General features: G+C 47.0%; 1 pseudogene; it reads left to right on the top strand.

The window, feature by feature from the left end:
* The first annotated feature begins 6,944 nt into the window (after nucleotides 1-6,944).
* Nucleotides 6,945-8,147, top strand: LOC136122113 (mortality factor 4-like protein 1 pseudogene; annotated as a pseudogene).
* Nucleotides 8,148-10,736: the final 2,589 nt, after the last annotated feature.

Genomic DNA, 10,736 nt, shown 5'->3' with positions numbered 1-10,736 from the left:
GCGGGCCTCTATCGCGGCCTCTCTTGTTGCGGAGCACAGGCTCCAGACGCGCAGGCTCAGCAGTTGTGGTCCACGGGCCTAGTTGCTCCGCGGCATGTGGGATCCTCCCAGACCAGGGCTCGAACCCGTGTCCCCTGCATTAGCAGGCAGATTCTCAACCACTGCGCCACCAGGGAAGGCCCTGAATCACGTCTTTTTAAATTTTCCTCTGCCGTTGTCACTTTTCTCTGTCACTTGTCCTTTGATTTGCCTGTGCTATCTGTGTTTTTTTTAATTTATTTTTTTATTTTTTATTTTTATCTGTGTTTTTTAAACCATGCAGAAACTTCTGGGTTCTATGCTTTCAGATTTAAAGGTATTTTCTTTCTTAGCACCTATATTTTGAGTTACAGCTAGAAAGTCTTCCTCCCTCCAAGGTGAGAAAGGAATTCTTCAAACATTTTAAGGAACCCCCAATCGGTCTCATTCCTTCTCTCCCTCGGAGCTTTTGTCTCCCTCCATCCAAACAACTGGGTATTCTTCAGTCCCCCAAAACACTGAGGCAGCATCAAGCCCCGAGTCAAAATGAAAATGGGAGCATGCCTTGAAGTAGCAAACTCAAGAAGCAAACCAGACTCAGGAAGGTAGCCAGGAGGAAGAGAGGGTCCCCCCAGGCACACAGCCAGCTCAAGAAGCACTCTCTCATGCACAGGGATACTCAGGGCCAGTGCCACTCCCCACAGGTGCACACATGCACTTGCACCTGAAGGATGCTGGGAACCCTCTCCTGTTGCCACCCAGCACAGCAGCCTGGGATGGGCTTGGGAAAATCAAACCCTGAGTCTCCCCTTTTCCAAGGATCTGCTATCCCAATCCACGGCGTGCTGGTGACGCTGAAGTGTCTTTAAACCTCTGCTCCTGGCCACGCTATGTACCTGAATCAAGGCTGACCTAGAAACTTCACCCGCGATGGACCAGCTAGCCACGCCCTGGGTGAGGCGGGCCGGGGGCAGCTTCCAGTCTGCCTGGCCTACCCTCCCTGTACACATGCCAGGTGGGCATCAGTGCAACATGGGAGTCTCCCACTGGATGCAACCCAGCTGCTGCCCCCATGAAGAGTGTCAACAGTCAAGGGGTGTAGAGAGAGAGGCCAGGCAGGGTCCCCATCCTGCAGAGAAGGGGCGAGTAAGACCCAAGTGTGAACTGAGACTCCAAGCCTGCCATGTGTTCCATTGTCCCGCCGGATTTCACTAACAAAACACAAGTTCAAAGATAAAATGATTAAGAATTTCAAGACAACCACAGGAGAGCAATCAACCAAGTGTGGGACTCTTCTACATGCAGGGTCCCTGGGGACTGAAGCCGGCCCTGGCTACAGTGATGAGAGTAAGGAGAGCTTCAAGAAGCCTGATCTGTTTGGAGTCCCCGAGAGTTTTAAGGAGCTTCATGAACAAATCCAGGCAGGATGCCAAGATGGGAAATTAGATTTTCCAAGCAAGCAAGAATCTAGTACCAGAAGCCTAACTGGAAGCGGAGTATGAGTCACCAGGAACAAAGAGAGGGAAGAGGCGTCCCCTGGCCCAGCGCAGGAGAGCGGGACTTCTAATTGTGTAGTACTGTGTGTGTACATCTCAGCTGCTGAAGACAGGGAAGGTTTTGTAGATGCAGAACAAAGGCAAAGATGTGATACCATCAGAACAAAACAGAGGGACCAGAGGCCACAAGACAGATGACCAGATAACAAGGGAGTCACACGCAAAGTGGCATTCTACAACCCTGGTGCGCCCAGCACCTAGGGAACGTCCACAACCGTGCAGGCCCTCTGCTGAGGAGTAATGATGGGAGATGACATCACATCTCACAAAGATATCTCTGTGGATGTTCTGAATGGATACAATATTATGGGATAAGTTGAGGTGCCTGGATAGCTCATGGGTGGTAGGTGGCAATTTTGACTTGGAATCTTTTGGATTTCTCTAGAAAACCCTGGGTGAGGCCTGATAGCGTGATCGTCAGGAGGACTTTTTAATGTGTTTCTAGCTTGAATTCAAGTCTGCTGTTTTGTGTGCTATGAAATGCCAGTTGTAACTCGGCGATTCTTCACTTGGATTAAATGCTCACGTTCGCACTTAGATCTGGCTTTTGCACAATATAAAGGAGAATGGTAAAATTCATGCTAGTAATTAAATTTATGTTTTTTACTTAGAATGATCTTCAATAGAAAGAAAAAAAAGGGCAAGTTGAGAGACATCATTGAAGAAAAGAAAAAGCTTTATATTTCAGTACCTTTGGTGGTACTTTTTCCTCCTTTTTAATCCAATGGGGCCCTGCATTTTAATTTTGCTCTGGGCCTTGCAAATTCTGCCACCAGCCCAGCCTGTAGTTCACTGCTGCCTGACAAGAAACCAAAGCCTTAGGTTGAATTCAAGGCTGCCACCAGCCTTTCCAGTGTTCCCACTACTGTCCCACACAAGTGCGGAGCTCTGGACAACACATCACATCCTGCTCTGACACTCCCATCACCACCCATCCTGCCCCCTCCCCGACTCCCCACCCAGCAATCCTTGCCATTGCTACCCAAACAAAAAACTATCCATTTTTAAGGCCCAGCTCAAAGAGATGCAACCTGGGCAAAATGATTCTTCTCTGAATTTCAACTCCTCCTAAACAGACAGACAGACAGACAGACAACCCTCACGGAACTTGCTGCCCCCTATTCTCCTGGTAGAGAGCAAAATGCTGTCTTTTCTCCTACCCAGCACAGCCTGACACCTTGCGCATCTTTGCTAATCAATGAATGAATGGATTCAGAAAGACTCTACAAATAAAACTACATACTTTTTCTCCTGGAAATTAAAAAAAAAAAATACAAAAAAAAGCACAAAGAAGAAAGTAACAATCATCTTTATTTTCACCACCAAGCACCAACCATTGTTTACATCTTGGCATATTTGTTTCTAGTTTATGTCTTGTTTTGGTAAAAATACTTCTACACGCTCATTAAAAAAATTAAAAATAATGTATAAAAGTAAAATCCCAGCATCCTGATATTTCCATCATTAACATTAGGTGAACAGAATCCCAGAGATCTTTCTGTGCATAGACACACACAACACACACACTCACACAGATGTTTCTGTCTAAATTTAATTTTCCTTGGAAAAAAACTGAAGCAAAGGCTGAAGAAATTGTTGACATTTGAATTATTTCCGTTAAGAAAGAACAGCTCCCTAAACTATCCCTCTAAAGTTAAAGAAAATTACAAAAGACATTAAGAAGTTGGAATATGATCTTTTCACAGCATTCTAACTGTTCGACCCTGTTTACTGATCCATGCTTTCAAACAAGAGAACCAGGACTTCCTTGGTGGTGCAGTGGTTGGGAATCAAGTCATTTCCTGCGACAAACAGGTCAAACCTTATCACTGATGCGCACATTACTAGGAAACATTTTCTTTAGAGCAAATTTTGCTATGGCCTCGCTTCCTCCCCTTTCGTCTCTAAGCCAGAACTGTAGGGGGGAGGATACTTGGAAACCTGTCCAAGATGCTGGACAAGTGACGGAAGGCCTGTTGGTCTCAGCCGCCGGGGTCAGTTAGTGTGACACCTGGGGCGGGGGGGGGGGGGGGGGGGGGGGGGGGGACTCCAGCCCTCTCGCTGGCTTCACCTGCCTCTGCACCTCCCACCTCGTTCCGCTCAGTTTCTAAGACTTTTTGCCAAACAAAAGCAAGGAAATCGAACAAACATTAAAAGAGAGAGAGAGACAGACAGACAGACGGGACATCTAGAGTTTCTCAAAGCCATCGCTAGCCACACAAGTGGGTTGATGGATCCAATTAACTGGGTTTAACTGGTTTCTTTGGTCAGGGTTGAAACGCGAGCGTCGACTCGCACCCGGTTCCTCATTCTTTCACGACCCTGGAGGGGGACCCACTCCTGTCCCCGCGACGCTGTCCCATCGCCCCGTCCTCCTCCCGCTTCCAAGCGATGGGTCTGAAAGGACATAGGACACTCCAGCTCCGGTGGCCCCTCCGTGACACTCTCTCGCCCGGGAACAAGGGATGGCTAAAGTCAGTTTGCTCTCTTGGAGGGCGGGCGGAAAACCCCGGACCGGGGACCCGAGCCGGTAACCCAGTTTTGCAAGGCGCTGTGGATCGAGAGGCGTTTTACTTTTGAACTTGACAGTGGCTCTCATCTCGCAGCGGCCCGCACCCTCGGTGTGGGAGGTGGTGGAGCCGCAGGGCTGGGCGCGTGAAGACGGCTCCCAGGAGGGGCGAGGAGCGCGGCACGGCCGGCCAGGGCCGAAGGCAGCGCGGCCGCGGGGGCCAGTCAGTGGACCCACTCCAACGACCCGCCGGGTCGCGGGGGGCGTGGGCAGGGGGCGGCCCCCGGGAGAAGGGCGGCGGCAAACCCCCCCCCCCCCCGGCCCGGAGCGTCGGCGGGAGCCCGTGGATTCCGGGTCGTGGGAGAGACAGGAATCTGGAGAGGGATTCCGGGAAGCGGCTGCGGGGAGGCGGCGTTCGCCCGGTCCCCGCCACCCCAGTAGCCCCACGTTACCTCGGCTGTTTGGCCTCGCCGTTGTCCTCAGGGTGCCAGCCTCGGGCGCACCCTCCGCAGCCGGGCTCCGCCGCCACCCCTCCGCACCCCTGGTCGGCGCTCGCGACCAGGATGCGCGCGGCTGGCGGCCCCTTCGGCAGTGACGGCTGTCGTAGGGCAAAGGCGAGAGAAGTGGCGGCGTTGTGGCCCTCAACCTCCGCTCCGAGGATGCCCCGGATAGGTCCTCGGGGTCTCCTCCCCGAGAGGTGGAGCAAGTCTTTAGTGCGGGTGCGCGCTCCGAGCGCCGGCCCCCAGCGGAGAGCTCGGGCCCGGGCGGGGCGGGGACACCAGGTCTTGGTAATTTACCCAGATTTATTAAGACGGCGCCTTCCGCCGCCACCCCTCTTCCATGTAAGCTCCCCTGGGGAGGAGAGAAAGGATTTTGGCTGTTGTGTTTACAGCAGGGCTGGAACAGTGCCTGTCACTTAGAACAATACCTAGCACATTTAATCTACTCAATAAACATGTGTTGAATGAATGAATCAACGAAAGACCGAACGGGCTCTCTCCTGCACCACCCCCTCTTTACTAGTTCTACAAATTGCTCAGATCATAATTCTCCAATCAATAAAACAGGGATAAAAATAGCTATCATTGAGTCGTAAAGGCTTGGTATAGTTCCAGGCTCAAGCAGAACTTTGTAAACATGGTAAATATTGGCTCCCTCCCCCTTCTCTGTGGGTCTTTCCTCTGTGCTCCTGGTTGCCCAGTCCTCCACCGATCAACGTCTTTGGGGGTAGGTAGAGAGGAAAGACAGTCCCTCATTATTTTGTTTACCTATCATTTATATCCCCTCAATTTCCAAAATAGAACATGAGGTAGCTTTCAGTAAAACGTATGTAAATTAAAAAAAATTATTTCTATTTATGTTTTGGCCGTGCCCAGGGGCATGCCAGATGCAGGATGCTAGTTCCCCAACCATGGTTGGAACCGTGCCCCCAGAAATGGAAGGGCGGATTCGTAACCACTGGACCACCAGGGAAGTCCCAAATGTATGTACATTTTAAACATTAAAGCTACTGAAATGTACATGTTAAAATCCTTTTGAAGGAGGAGAAGAAAAAGAAAAAACAACTAACCATCTAAGTAATTCTAATTGAGAATTCAGTTTCACTTTCAGTTTTCTGACAAGGGAGGACTAGGATGTTTCACACTTTTTGTAGATGTTAAAAAAGAACATTTTCATCCATCAAATTAACTAACATTGGCTGTTGCCCCTCCGTGCGAAAGGCACAGAGACGATCATAAGAGGATGTCAGATTGCTTCACATGTTACCCTTACTCTTCAAGAGGAGCAGAGTTCCCACCAGCCCCATAAAACCTGACGGGAAATCATCATGGGGCCTTGGTCCTCACAAAAGACATTCAACATTGAAAATATTTTCAGCAGCAGTTTAAGAGAAGATGCAGAAATAGTCTCTGAAAGTGGAGGAAAGCCAATTCAAAATTGCATGTACCTTTTTATAAAGACATATGCATATATTACAACTAAAAATATATCAAAATGTTAACTATGACTAATTGAAGATTGGGTGATTATATATGATTACTTTTTTCTTTTTACTTTCTAAATTTTCTAGGTAAAGATTTTTACTTATACAGTCAGGGAAAAGATTTGTTTAAAAACAAATGCTGGACTTCCCTGGTGGCACAGAGGTTAAGAATCGACCTGCCAATGCAGGGGACATGGGTTCGAGCCCTGGTCCAGGAAGATCCCACGTGCCGTGGAGCAACTAAGCCCGTGTGCCACAACCACTGAGCCTGCGCTCTAGAGCCTGTGTGCCACAACTACTGAGCCCGTGTGCCACAACTACTGAGTCCGCATGCCACAACTACTGAAGCCCGCGCGCCTAGAGCCCATGCTCCGCAGCAAGAGAAACCACCGCAATGAGAAGCCTGCGCACCTCAACAAAGAGTAGCCCCCGCTCTCTGCAACTAGAGAAAGCCCACGTGCAGCAACAAAGACCCATCACAGCCAAAAATTAAAAAACAAAAAACAAATGCTGTCCACCCCAAGATGTAAAGAGTTTAGTATTTATCACTCCACTCTTCACAAGAGAAAAGCTGAACCAATGGTAAAATCAACTCTTCTTAGATCCATTAGTGAATGGAGGTCACAGGGCAAACTGCAGCCCCTAAAACTGGAGAGACGGGCAAATGCAGAGAATCAGTAGACAAGGAGCAGAAGCCTCAGAAAACAGGAAAACAAACCGTGCTTGACTTACTTCTGGAGGCTGAGCATGGACTAGCTTGAGAGTTAAAAACTCCTGGGGCGGGGGGGGGGGGGGGGGGGGGCTTCCCTGATGGCGCAGTAGTTGAGAGTCCGCCTGCCGATGCAGGACACATGGGTTCGTGCCCCGGTCCGGGAAGATGCCGCGGAGCGGCTGGGCCCGTGAGCCATGGCCGCTGAGCCTGCCGCGTCCGGAGCCTGTGCTCCACAACAAACTCCTGGGGAAAAATCAGCCCGGATGTAGAGCTGGAGGTGCCTGAAGGCGTGTCTGACGCGGAGCTGGGCGGGGTAGAGAGTAGGGCTCAGTAGTCGGGATAGTGGGAGAAGGAGGAGGGGGCGGCAATCACTTAAAATTGGTACCGAAGCAGGACCAGAAGCCTAAATTCCAGGAGGGTGAGAGAGTGCTGCGCTTCCGTGGACCTCTTCTTTATGAAGCAAAGTGTGTAAAGGTGGCCATAAAGGATAAACAGGTGAAATACTTTATACATTACAGTGGTTGGAATAAAAATCGAGATGAATGGGTTCCAGAAAGCGGAGTACTCAAATACGCGGGCACCAATTTGCAGAAACAACAAGAACTTCAAAAAGCCAGCCAGGAGCAGTATGCAGAGGGGAAGATGAGAGGGGCTGCCCCTGGAAAGGAGACCTCTGGTCTGCAACAGAAAAGTGTTGACGTGAAAACAAAAAAGAACCAACAGAAAACACCTGGAAATGGAGATGGTGGTAGCACCAGTGAGACACCTCAGCCTCCTACAAGAAAAGGGCCCGAGGAGACCCGACTGTTGAAAATGAGGAAATTATTCATGAACAGAGTTGAAGTTAAAGATTCCTGAAGAACTAAAACCATGGCTTGTTGATGACTAGGACTTAATTACCCGGCAAAAACAGCTCTTTTGTCTTCCTACCAAGAAGAATGTGGATTCCATTCTAGAGGATTTTGCAAATTATGAGAAATCTCGAGGAAACCCAGGTAATGAGTATGCTGTTGATGAAACTGTGGCAGAGATAAAGGAATACTTCAGTGCGATGTTGGGCACCCAGCTACTCCACAAATTTGAGAGGCCACAGTATGCTGAAGTTCTCACAGATCACCCTGATCTACGCCTATGTCCCCGGTGTACGGAGTGCCACATCCACTGAGATTATTTGTACGTATCGGAGCAATGTTGGCCTATACACCTCTGGATGAGAAGAGCCTTGCTTTATTACTGAATTATCTTCATGATTTCCTAAAATACCTGGCAAAGAACTCTGCAACTTCGTTTAGTGCCAGTGATTACGAAGTGGCTTCTCCTGAATAGCATCGGAAAGCTGCGCTTATACTCATGTTTGGATCTCTGTGAACACATTTTTGTTTCTTAGTGCTTCTCTTGTACAAATGATGTACTTTGGAAATGTTAGTGTATAACAGAAGTTATGTTTGTTTTCTGTTTGATTTTAAACAACAAATAAAAGGGGTTACAGCTCCTTTTTCCTTTTTTTTTTTTTTTCACTTCAAAGTTGCTACCCGTGTATTCAATGATGGACAACGGAGAGACGTACTGTAGAGTGTTTTACGGCTTAGTTGACAAAGCTGCTTTTGAATGCTGGTGGTTTTATTCCTTTGACACTATACACTTTATAATATGTTAATACTATATGACAAAATGCTAGTTCCTAGTGCCTAAGTTTCAATTCAGTGTGTATAACTGAACACACTCATCCATTTGTGCTCCCCCTTTTTTTATGGTGTTTACAGTAAAGACCCCATCATTCGCGAGTCATCTATGTTGTTCCTTAGGCATTTTATCTTTGCTCAGCTTGTCAGAGAATGGTGGCTTGTTTCACGGTTTTTGTGTTTGTGTCTAATACACATTTTAACATGATGACACGATACATTGTGTAGCTACCGTTTTCTGGAAAAGTCAATCTTTTAGAAATTGTTTCCCAGACCTTCAATAAATTTTTTCTCTAAATTTCAACAAAACAAACCCCCAAAACTCCTGGGGACCCAGTCTTAGCGGGGTCCTCCTACTTTCTTGAGCTTTTCTCACAGGTGTCCCACCAGAAGGAAGAGAAAGTTTCCTTCCCGTTTAGCCACAGGGAGGTGAAAAGTAACCATCTGAAATACACTGAGAGTGTTCTGTTTAAAAAAAAAAAAAAAGCCTGATTTCAAGGGGAATTATTTTAGCCAAATCTACTGTGACCCAGCTCGAAGGCAATTAGACAACTCAGCCCCCTCAAACCTTCCCGTCATAAGGGGAGGAAAAACAGGGACAGAGGCTAAGAAACTCCTCTGAGGGTCATAGTCCAGAGGTTCAGGCTCATTAAAAAGAATAAACAAACCCTGAAATTTAATTTTAAGATTATTGAATGTTTCCCCTCCACAAAGCCTTCCACCACACCCATAAGACTCCAGTGGATTACAACTCTATTTAAGAGAGAGTTTGTAGGGAAACCCAGAGGCAACAGGGAAGACAAAAAATGAAGATACTGGAAGAAATCAAAGCCTCTGACACCTACAGGGGCAGCAAGCAATTAAACACAGACTAACTCTTAACCAGATAAACATGACACTTCATAGTAAAAGATTATTTATCTCAGCTCCTGTTATCTGATACATCATGTCCAACTTTCTACAAGAAGTATAAGGGGAAAAAAAAGCAGGAAAAACACAATCTGAAGAGACAGAGTAAGCTTGAGAACAAGATTAAGATGTGACAGAGAATCTGGAATTATCAGACTAGGTGAATACATGACATCATGCATTCATCAAAACCCATAGAACTGTATAACATAAACAGTGAATTCTATTCTACAAACTATTACGGCATTTGGTTAATATTAATGTATCAATATTGGCTCGTCAATTGTTACAAAGGTACCACACTAGCCTAAGATGTTAAAGATAGGGGAAGCTGTGTGGAGGAGAAGAGGCCTGTGGGAAATCTCTGTACTATATGCTCTATTTTCCCATAACTAAAGTCTACTATATTTTTAAAAATACACATTTGTCCATTCATTCAGAAATATTCATTGAGTATCCACCCATGCCAAGCACTCTTGTAGGTTTTGGAGTGAGTAGAGTATATGACACAAGCCAAGTTCCTGCTGTCCTCTGGAGCTTATGTTCCAGTGGGTGGGAAGGTTGGGGTGATAGTGGTAGAAACTATAAATAAACAAGATAACTGCAGAGTGACATGAAGACAAAACAACAGGTGGTGAGCTGGAGGGTTCCTGGCTGGTCTGGGAGGGCCTTTCTCAGCTGAGGACATCTGGGCTGAGATCTGGGCTATGAGAAGTCTGAGGCCAAGAGTTCCTAGAGGGTGGGGCTACAAAAATAATTATGAAGGGGACCAGAGTAGCTTTACAGTGGCAAATACTGGCAGAGGTCGTCTTAACCAAGCAATGCAATCAAACACCATCAACGATGGAACAAAGTCAAATTCCACACCACTCAACAGGGAGCAATACCATATCTGTGACATTTCTGTCAAATGTGCGTAACCAGAGAGAAGGACATTCTCCAAAATCTCTAGCCGCTAGTCTCCTAAAGTCACGGAGGTTAAGTTGTGACGGTCAAAGTCTAAGGAATCATTCAAGACTAAAGGAAACTAAAGAGACATGACAACTAAATGCAATCTGTGACTTTGAGATGGATCCTTTTAATCAGAGAGGGCATGACCAGTGACGCTTGAAGAGGGTCAGAGGACTAGACGGTATTCATGTATCAAAGTTGAGTTCCTGATTGTGAGGCTGTATTGTAGTTTATATAGAAGTGTGTTCTTGTTTGTAGGAAATAAACACAAAAGTATTTAGGGGTGATGGAGGCACCAGAAAATGGTTCAGAGATAAAGGGCTCTGTACTGTAGTTCAACTATTCTGTAAGTCTGTGATTGTTTAAGAGTAAATTTTTATTGAAGATGTACCGAGAAGGAAGCAGCGAGGTAATA

This window comes from Phocoena phocoena, chromosome 4 (assembly GCF_963924675.1).
Source record: "Phocoena phocoena chromosome 4, mPhoPho1.1, whole genome shotgun sequence".
In the NCBI taxonomy this organism is placed as follows: Eukaryota; Metazoa; Chordata; class Mammalia; order Artiodactyla; family Phocoenidae; genus Phocoena; species Phocoena phocoena.
The sequence above is the reverse complement of the archived record's forward strand: the minus strand, read 5'-3'. Positions and strand labels throughout refer to the sequence as shown.